The sequence below is a fragment of the Lygodium microphyllum genome, unplaced genomic scaffold (assembly GCF_053477565.2).
Source record: "Lygodium microphyllum isolate KBCC unplaced genomic scaffold, Lygodium_microphyllum_v1.1.10 scaffold_944, whole genome shotgun sequence".
Lineage (NCBI taxonomy): Eukaryota > Viridiplantae > Streptophyta > Polypodiopsida > Schizaeales > Lygodiaceae > Lygodium > Lygodium microphyllum.
The window spans coordinates 1-11,000 of record NW_028230363.1 but is presented as its reverse complement, the minus strand read 5'-3'; the positions used below and the strand labels follow the sequence as shown (position 1 = coordinate 11,000).

The 11,000-nt window shown below is 43.7% G+C and overlaps 2 pseudogenes; both read left to right on the top strand.

The window, feature by feature from the left end:
- The first annotated feature begins 1,114 nt into the window (after positions 1 to 1,114).
- On the top strand, positions 1,115 to 1,733 carry LOC148007968 (uncharacterized; annotated as a pseudogene).
- An 8,351-nt stretch (positions 1,734 to 10,084) lies between these two features.
- On the top strand, positions 10,085 to 10,962 carry LOC148007967 (uncharacterized; annotated as a pseudogene).
- Positions 10,963 to 11,000: the final 38 nt, after the last annotated feature.

The window sequence follows — 11,000 nt, the reverse complement described above, 5'->3', positions numbered from 1 at the left end:
TGAATTGGGAGAGAGAGGGAAAATAGAAAAAGGAGGAAAGAAAATAGACAAGGGAGAGGGAAAAAAGGAGAACAGAGGATACGAATGAAGGGAGGAAGGGGAGCTATTTTGAAAAGAAAGAGGTATTTTGGGGGGGAACAGGCATTCAGAATCTGGTGTGTTTTGTTCTTTCAAGAGGCATTCACTTCAACTCGTGGACAGAGAGATAACCGGCCATTACATCTGAGGGTTTTCTCCGGCACATTACAGAATCTCTGATTTAACACCCTTCATTCTTTCTGCGAGCATGTGACAGCCACTCAGTCGACGTTCCGTGTTTGATTTATCCTCTAGGCATCCACTTTAAGCTCAAGATTGATGGGAGCGATCAGAGAGGAAAGAAAATAGAGGCTACGGGGAGAGCAACGAGGAGTGCAGAGAGGTTATGGTGCTAGTGATGGGTTGCCGTCTAAACATGGTTTGATCAGGGATGCTCAGGCTGCATTGGATCATCTGTTGCAAAGGACAGATATTGACTCTGCAATCTGGGAATAGGGGAGTTTACGCTGAAACAGAGGAAAGAGGAAGGAACGGAGCATAGGAAAATCAGAGAAAGGATTGGAGAAGAAGCCGAAGCCTTATCAGAATATCACGGATGAAAGTAATACAATTACAAGAGAATCGGCGAGTCTTTCATTACAGTATTACGACTTCTGTGTGATTGGAGCTTCACCTTCTCTGACAACGCCTGGAATACGACGAAGAGAACGACCTGCCTTCGACATCTTTGGAGGGGCCAAGCTCTGACAAACATTGTTAGAAGCTATGGTCTCTACCGCCAATTACTGCAGAGGACATTTGGAGTTGCGTAACGATGATGAAGATGAAAAAGATAACTTTGACATGTTCGGAGAGTGACGAAGAAACGGCCAACCTGCTTGCTACGATGAAGGGGCCGAGACAACGCGGAAGGAACCAGTAAGAAGGCCCTACTGAAGGTCATCAAAGAAGGAGACCAATAATGATCGTCAAGCTGCGGTAAACGTAAAGTAAGGAGGACGATACGCGGAGCTGGAAAACAGAGGACGTAATCAGCTGTGAGGAGGAGGCTTCAATGGAAAAGCATCGATTTCAGAAAAGCCCGTCTATTACAAGTTCGCATATCATGTCCGAAATACCCTCGTCAACCTGGATTCTGCACCTTCCTGGTTCGTTTCCGCAGCCTCTCGTCATCACTTGAGTGCTCAGCAAGCTCGCAGTATCGCACAGACCGTGGGCCCAGTATATTTGCTTTCAGTGCCTACTAGTGTTGATTATGAGCAGAATCCACTGAGTGTCTACTATTACTATTGCTTCGATGGAAATGAGAAAAATCTGTCCTGCTGCATTGCAGAGGTCACCAACACACCATGGGCAGAGAGAGTTACCTTTATATTTGATGCAGGAGGTGATACTGTTGCAAAACCTCTTCATGTTAGCCATTCATGGATATGTCAGGGACTTGGAAAATCAAAACCTCTATGCTTGACAAAGAATTGGTGTTCACAATAACTGTGCAGAATTCTGAATTTGGTAACTGTTTCACAGCAGCTTTGAAAGCAAAGAGAATAGAGAAGCCTTTACTGGTTGCAGAGGCCTTTTTCTGGTTGATGCCTCACAAAACAGCACTGGGAATTTATTGCAGGCACATAACCAGGCTCTGTATAACAGTGCAAAAAGCAAAGAGAAGATCATACGAGTTTATAAAGGGATGATGCAATTTCTTCTGCAAGGCAAGTCTGATGACAATGTGACCATCATATTTAATGATATCTCATCGTGGTTGGATGACAGAATAAGGTTCCAGTCCGTTCATGACTGAAGATTTCCATTCATATGTACTAAATTAGTTATTGTTACCCGAGGGAAGACTTACCGAGTATTGATGTTTCGTATTAAGGAGTGATTTTGCTGGTTTTTCTCCTATGCCGAGAACAGATTTGTGACTTCAAATTCCTTAAAGTATTGGACATTATTATGATTTGTACTAAAACTGTTTTCTAAACCTCTTGTATATACCTCTGAGGATCTTCTGTACTCGTCTTTTATTGCTGCTGTAACTATTCTGAAGAAATATAAATATGATCCTTTGTGGAGGCCGCCACTATTGATGATCTATCCTTCTATCCTGAAATTATTCAAAGTCCTCAGTGGTCGCGACTTGGCTTTCGAAAACCCTTCGACATCTTTGGTGAACCCGACGTGAAAGCGTCGCAGAAATTTCAGGATGGGAGACACTTCAGCCTCTATTTCCGCTTCTTCTTCAACTCCTGCTGCGTCTACTTCAGCTCCATCTATGGCTGCTGCGTCAAGTACTTCAACGGAGGATCTAAAACAGATTTTGCAGAATATGTCCATGTATATGCAGCAGCAAGAACAATTGCATCAACAGCAGTTGTCTCAGCAAAGGCAACTCTATTCGGAGCAGGAGAATGCAAACAGTGCGACTAAGGCTATTGAAGCAGTTGAGAGTGAGAAGAAGCTATTTGACGGGCGTAATGTTTCAGCATATTTGAAGACATATGAGATCAAGATGGGGTTTTTTGGAGTTCCTGCTGGACTTATGAGTAAGTACTTCCTTCGTCTTGTCACACCTGCTTTGAGGACAAAGGTAACTGATTTATTTATTCAAAATACACATTGGCAAGATTTTAAGAAGGCACTAAAAGAAGAATACTTCCTTGAGGACTTTGGTATGGCTACTCGGCGGTCATTCCGAGAGTGGGTCTACATGCCAAACAAAGGTCTTGCTGCTTCGGAGTTGATCCGAGAATTCGAAGAGAGGTATAGTCAGCTTGATGCTATTGAACAAAGAGCATTGGATGTTGAAAAAGTTGAACTTTTCTTGCAAGCTTCAGATCCTTCTCTTCAAGAAGAATTGGGTGAGCTTCTTGAAGATCGCACGAAGCCTATGGGTCTTAAAACTGATTGGCACGATGCTCAGGATGCAGTCTCGACATTGACCAAGAGGAGGATATGGAAGACTCGCCTACAGAATGGTTCCATGACACCTACACTATCATCTGCTCCTATGCCTACTTCTATCCCTGTTATTTCTTCTCCTCCTCAGCCAGTTTCTTGGCCTATGCCAGTGCCTACTGTTTCTACTCCACCTATTCCTCCTATTCCACGACCGATGCCTACACCGTCTGCTCCAAAACCATCCGCTCCATCGGTGCCTACTTCTCTTGATGACATAATCAAAGGTATCACAGATTTGACACTTGAGTCAGTCAAAGCGGAGTTGGTGGGTAAGTTGAAGGAGCAGTTTGCTTCGACTGCGCCTGCTACTTCTTCTAGTGCTCCTATTGCACCTAGGAGTGCTCCTAGTGCTCCTAGGAGAGATCGGAGATGTATTTGGTGTGATAGTACAGAGCATCAGCATTGCAGGGATTGTGACTCTTTCCAGGATGCAAGGAGGCAGAATTTGGTATATTGGGGGCAAGATGGTAAGATTTGGTTGACTGAGACAGGAGCTCCACTTGCTACCAACTTTGGTAAAGGTGGAATGAAGAAGTTAGTGGAGGACATGGCTGCGCGTACTTCTTATGTGACGGCTAGAGGTGATGCTTCTGCATATGGAGTACAGATTGAGAAGGGATCGGAGACTCAGTCCGCACTATGGACTTATGCTATGGAGACTGCAAACAAAGGAAAAATTCAGCAAACTGTTTTGACTAGCGCAGGCTCTAGCATCAGATCAGAGACAGGATGGGACTCGCCTGTTGACAGGTATTCTATTTATGCTTATTTGGCTAAATCTCATGGTGCAGATGTATTTGTTGAGGAGAAGCGTAAGAGGGATGAAGAAAATCCAAGTGCAGCTAAGAAGACTAGAGGGGGTGAGTTTGTTACTCCACCTACTGCAGGACCGTCTTCACGATCAGGGCCAGATCGACAGATGGAGGATGCTCAAAAGAGGGAAAAGAGGCAAGAGCCTAGAGAGAGAAAGCAACCAGGATTCAGATTGATGTCCGATATTGAGACATCTACAGATATGAAGAAAATCTTTAATGATAAGATACTTGGCAGTGAGGTGACTTTTACTATTTCTGAGATTTTGGGCATCTCAAAAAGAGAGTTTCAGGATCAGTTTCAGGAGGTCTTGAAGAGGAAAAGACATGCATTGGCTACTACTGATACACAGGGAGTTTTGATTGGAGAGTTGGATGAGGATGATGATGAGGTTATGGTTGACAATGCTTCTGTTTTGCCACAGGTAGAGAAGAGGGTTCAGCCTATGCATTATGCTGAAATTGATGAGCCTGTTTTGATACCGCGTAGTCACTTTTCGCGGAGCCATTGGGCTAGGGCAACTACAGAGACGATGGTAAAGGTTGGAGAAAAACAGGTGCCTTATGTTGCATTGGTTGATCATGGTTCAGAGATTAATCTCATTGTTCGTGGAGTTTATGAGAGTAACAGATGGCCTATGGATGTAGAGCATGGGTGGCGTATGAGAGCCGCCAATAACACTGCAGGTGATTTATATGCTGCTTGCCCTAGTGTCAGGGTTTCTATTGGTGATGTAGAGGAGGATTTTCATTTCTTTGTGCAGGATTCATGCTCATATCCTATAATTCTTGGTCAGCCATTCATTACAGAGATGCGCATGGAGACAAAGGTCATGGATGATGGATCTGCTTATGCACGGATTCGCAGTAAAGATGGTATGAGAGCAGTTCAGTTTATGACTGTATGTGTGAATCATGTTAGAAACAGGGATACTCTCAGAGATGCACCCTTGCCCACTGTGAGGGATTCGGGTTTTCATTAGGTACCGCCGTTTCGCGAGACGACGGTGGTACAGAGGAGAGGAGATTGGAGTTCTCGCCTCCTGGCAGCAGTGTTTTCTCCTCCGGTTATGTTGGGATTTCAGCAAACAGTTCAATGAGCTATCAGAAGACTTCTCGATTGCCTAGAGCTGCCAGGCAGTATATATGCAGGAAGGAGAAAAATTTGAAAAATGCAGGAATTTTGGAGGATGATGAGCACATAGATGGTATGTATGACAGTGTGATTTGTGCAGATACGATGACAGAGATGGGAGATATGTTGAAAACTGATATGCTGAATTGTCATGGTAATGTATTAGTGCAATCCCTGGACATGTTTCATGAAATTGCAGATTTTGTGTCACAGATTGAGTCAGAGGCTGAGGTAACTCAGCAAAGAGTGTTGAGTGCTGAAGAAATTCAGCAAACAGAGTTTCCAGCTGGTTATGATCAGCTTTCAGAGAGACAGAGGGCTGAAAAATTTCAGCCAACAGAGTTTACTGCTGAAATATTTCAGCATTCAGAGTTTGGGGCTGTTCCTATGCAGTCCATAGAGCAGAGGGCTGAGAATATTCAGCCATTGGAGTGCAGAATTGCTGATTTACAGCAAGGTTTATGTAATGCAGAAGAGCATAATGAAGCCAGGGTTGACACGAAGTACAAAACTGTGGATAAGAAGGTGAAGCCAGTTGCTGTACCGCTTCCATCTGACAGTGATCAGCAAATAGAGAGGGCTGCTAAACAGCAAATTTTGAGGAATCCGGAGCATATTGGTCATAAATTTTCAGCAGAGACACTTGCTGAATTGAAAATTGGAAATGGTGATTTCTTGTTACCCATGGAGAAGCAATGCTTTCAGGAGATGCTTGAGCGTCATGGAAGGGGATTTGCTTTTGTCCCACATGAGATTGGATGTGTGAATCCTGATATTGTTGCTCCTATGGTCATTTTTACTATTCCTCATATTCCATGGAATCTCCGACCTATTCCAGTGCCTAAAGCACACTTGCCAAAGCTGATTGATTTATTGAATGAGAAAATCAGGATGGGAATCCTTGAGCCTTCATCTGCACCATACTCAAACAGGTGGTTTACAGTTCCAAAGAAGAATGGTACTCTTCGATTTATTCAGGATATGCAGCCAGTGAACAGAGTTACCATCAGGAATGTTGGTATAGGTCCAGTTGTGGATGAGTTTGCAGAGGCATTTGCTGGACGTGCCATCTATTCTTTGGGTGATTTGTATTCAGGTTATGATCAGTTTCAGCTGGCTTTGGAAAGTAGGGACATAACCACCATGAGAACTCCTATTGGGCTTGTCAGGATGTGTACCTTGCCTCAAGGTGCTACTAATTCTGTTGCGCATATGATGAATGCCATGCATAAGGTCCTTCGTGATTACATACCTCAGCTTACTATGCCTTTCTTGGATGATGTGCCCATTAAGGGGTGTGCAGAAGAAGAGAAGAATGAGAGCCTAAATGAGCAGGGATGCAGATACTTTGTGGCTGATCATATTTCAGCATGTGAGAAGATTTTGGCCAGGTTAGAAGAAGTGAACTTGACACTTTCAGGGCAAAAATCTGTTTTTGGAGTGAATGAGGTTGTCATTGTTGGGCATATGTGTGGATATTATGGCAGGAAACCCTCACCTGATAAGGTGAATGCTATAGGCAAGATTGCAGAGTATTGTTCTACTACTTCTGAGGTACGGAGATTCATTGGTGCTTGTGTGTTTTATATGATTTGGATACCTCATTTTGCACACATTGCAGATTGTTTGTATCAGCTGCTTCGAAAGGGGCAGAAATTTTATTGGGATGAGAGCCACACTAAAGCTATGCGGAAATTGAAGAAGTTATTGCAGAATGCTCCTACTCTCAGGAAAGCGGATTATAATTGTGATAGGCCTATTGTATTGACAGTTGACACTAGTCCAATTGGCATAGGTTGGGCTGTGGGTCAAGATGATGCAGATGGAAATAGGTATGCTATTCGGTTTGGGGCGAAAGTCCTAAACGAGAGACAGAGGAGATATCCGCAAATCAAAAGGGAGTTATTGGGGATTGTCACGGCTCTCAAATGTGACAAGGAGTACTTTATTGGAGCTTCAGTTGTGGTAGAGACAGATTGCTTGCCATTGATTGGTATGATCACGAGTTGCTCTACTCCGGATATAGCCATGTTGAGATGGATTGCATACATCAAGTCATTAAATCCGGAATTTAAACACATAGCAGGGAAGGATAATCCAGTGGCAGATATGTTGTCTAGAGCCAGGTATGATGATGAGGAGACTCTACTTGCAGAAGAGGATGATGCAGAAATTTCAGCCACTATGGTTGATCATGTTTGTCATGTTTATGATATTGTGGTTTTCACAGAAGAGCTTTATGTTGGAGATTGGTTGCAGATTGGCAGGTACCTTAGTACACTAAGCAAAAGAGATGAATGGACAGATGAAGAGTTCAAGAAGATCAGAAGGAAAGCCTATGGTTATTTTCTCAAGGACGGATTTCTTTGGAAGCATCCGAAGAAAAGAGGCGGATTACCTTTGCGGGTTGTCTGCGATAGAGAGACACAGTTACAGGTGATGAGGGAGTTTCATGAGAGTCCTTGGGCTGGTCATAGAGGAGTATGGGCTACTTATGAGAAGATCAGGGAGAAATATTGGTGGAAAGGCATGTATAGAGATGTTTCTCACTTTGTTGAGACTTGCAGAGACTGCCAGATGTATTCAGTAGTGCGTCATAGAGATGAGCTTCATCCGACCTATCCGCTATGCATTCATTATAAGTGGGTAGTTGATTTGGTTACCATGCCTATGGGTCTATGGCAGATGAGGTACATTGTTTTGGCTAGAGAGGATCTTACCAATCATGTTGAGGGCAGATCTTTGAGAACGAAGACCACTAGTGCAGTGTGTAAGTTCTTATTGGAGGAAATTTTCTGCAGGTATGGTTGTGTGGGTAAGATCACTGCGGATCGTGGTGAATTGGATGCAGATGAAGCTAGGGAGTTTTTCTCTCAGCTAGGAATCAAATTGGCTCTAACCACAGCATACAATCCAGAGGGAAATGGGAAGAGTGAAAGAGGGCATCCGCCAATAGTGAAAGCATTAGCCAAAGCATGCAAAGGACGGATTGGAGAATGGCCGAGACTTCTACCATTTGCTTTATGGGCTGATCGTACGACTCATAGTGTTACTACAGGATATATGCCTGCAGAGTTGATGTATGGTCAGAAACCTGTTATGCCGATTGAGACTTGTGCTTTGACTTGGTCAGTTTTACCTTGGCAGGAGGATTTGACGAGAGAGGAGCTCTTAGCTCTTCGGATTCGACAGTTGGAGAGGAGACCTGAGGATATTCAGCTAGCTATTGACAGGTTGAAAGTTGCTAGACTAAGGAACAAGGACAGGTTTGATAGCAGGCATCGCTTGCGGCCTAGAGCAATAGAAGAGGGAGATTGGGTATTGGTCTTTGATAGCAGCCTTGAAAATCAGCATACTGCACTTCGAAAGATGGTGAAAAGATGGTTTGGGCCATACATAGTCAGACATGTCTTTGATAATGCAACATATGAACTGACAGAATTGGATGGGACAGTGCTTAGAGTGCCTATTGCTGGAAAAAGAATCAAGATTTTCAAGAAAAGAGATGATGAGGATTATGCAGTGGAAGAAGTTTCGAGAAGAGCAACGACAAGAAACTCCAATGGAAGAGGCAGATGATATGGCTGAAAATCTTGTTGATCTACCGGAAATGCATAATGAAGAGATTGATTTGTTTGTGGATCTTGATGATAATGATCATGGGTAGTTGGCCCATCCGGAGGATGCGCAGGATTAGAGGGGGTGGATGTCGTATTGCTGCGCATTCGAGGTGTGTAAACCACCCAAAAGTTGTGCATGGGATTTGGTACTTTGTACATATTTAGTTGTTGTGTTTACATTTATTTTCTGCGCATGAGTGAACATGATGAGATGCTTTCAGCCTATTTTGATACATGTTGCTGCAAAAAGGCTTGGAATCATTGCTTGCCAAAATCCATCAGCACTATTGCTCGTAGACGAGGAGCCATTGATTGTTGGACGGATTCACGGTTTGAGCTTAATGACTGAGGCTGCTTCATCATGTGGTTTTGGGTTTTCTATAGAGCGAAAGAGGATGGCCCTGTCCTTCTGGGTTTGTGGCGTCCATGGGAGCACGGTGGCCATGGCCATGAGCACACACAGGTGCATGCATATGTGACTACACACGCATCGGAGGAGAAGGAAGAAGCTAAAATTTTCTAGAATAGATGGTTTAAAATTAAACCAAGAATAATAATATGGGAGTTACAAAGGCTAAAGAGGGGATTTTGAATGGTTAAAGAAGATTTGGATCAGGCTGGAAAAAGAAAAGCTTTTGATCTATTTTTGAAAAGAGGAGCTTTTTGAATTGGGAGAGAGAGGGAAAATAGAAAAAGGAGGAAAGAAAATAGACAAGGGAGAGGGAAAAAAGGAGAACAGAGGATACGAATGAAGGGAGGAAGGGGAGCTATTTTGAAAAGAAAGAGGTATTTTGGGGGGGAACAGGCATTCAGAATCTGGTGTGTTTTGTTCTTTCAAGAGGCATTCACTTCAACTCGTGGACAGAGAGATAACCGGCCATTACATCTGAGGGTTTTCTCCGGCACATTACAGAATCTCTGATTTAACACCCTTCATTCTTTCTGCGAGCATGTGACAGCCACTCAGTCGACGTTCCGTGTTTGATTTATCCTCTAGGCATCCACTTTAAGCTCAAGATTGATGGGAGCGATCAGAGAGGAAAGAAAATAGAGGCTACGGGGAGAGCAACGAGGAGTGCAGAGAGGTTATGGTGCTAGTGATGGGTTGCCGTCTAAACATGGTTTGATCAGGGATGCTCAGGCTGCATTGGATCATCTATTGCAAAGGACAGATATTGACTCTGCAATCTGGGAATAGGGGAGTTTACGCTGAAACAGAGGAAAGAGGAAGGAACGGAGCATAGGAAAATCAGAGAAAGGATTGGAGAAGAAGCCGAAGCCTTATCAGAATATCACGGATGAAAGTAATACAATTACAAGAGAATCGGCGAGTCTTTCATTACAGTATTGCGACTTCTGTGTGATTGGAGCTTCACCTTCTCTAACAACGCCTGGAATACGACGAAGAGAACGACCTGCCTTCGACATCTTTGGAGGGGCCAAGCTCTGACAAACATTGTTAGAAGCTATGGTCTCTACCGCCAATTACTGCAGAGGACATTTGGAGTTGCGTAACGATGATGAAGATGAAAAAGATAACTTTGACATGTTCGGAGAGTGACGAAGAAACGGCCAACCTGCTTGCTACGATGAAGGGGCCGAGACAACGCGGAAGGAACCAGTAAGAAGGCCCTACTGAAGGTCATCAAAGAAGGAGACCAATAATGATCGTCAAGCTGCGGTAAACGTAAAGTAGAGGACGATGCGCCGAGCTGGAAAACAGAGGACGTAATCAGCTGTGAGGAGGAGGCTTCAATGGAAAAGCATCGATTTCAGAAAAGCCCGTCTATTACAAGTTCACATATCATGTCCGAAATACCCTCTTCAACCTGGATTCTGCACCTTCCTGGTTCGTTTCCGCAGCCTCTCGTCATCACTTGAGTGCTCAGCAAGCTCGCAGTATCGCACAGACCGTGGGCCTAGTATATTTGCTTTCAGTGCCTACTAGTGTTGATTATGAGCAGAATCCACTGAGTGTCTACTATTACTATTGCTTCGATGGAAATGAGAAAAATCTGTCCTGCTGCATTGCAGAGGTCACCAACACACCATGGGCAGAGAGAGTTACCTTTATATTTGATGCAGGAGGTGATACTGTTGCAAAACTTCTTCATGTTAGCCATTCATGGATATGTCAGGGACTTGGAAAATCAAAACCTCTGTGCTTGACAAAGAATTGGTGTTCACAATAACTGTGCAGAATTCTGAATTTGGTAACTGTTTCACAGCAACTTTGAAAGCAAAGAGAATAGAGAAGCCTTTACTGGTTGCAGAGGCCTTTTTCTGGTTGATGCCTCACAAAACAGCACTGGGAATTTATTGCAGGCACATAACCAGGCTCTGTATAACAGTGCAAAAAGCAAAGAGAAGATCATACGAGTTTATAAAGGGATGATGCAATTTCTTCTGCAAGGCAAGTCTGATGACAATGTG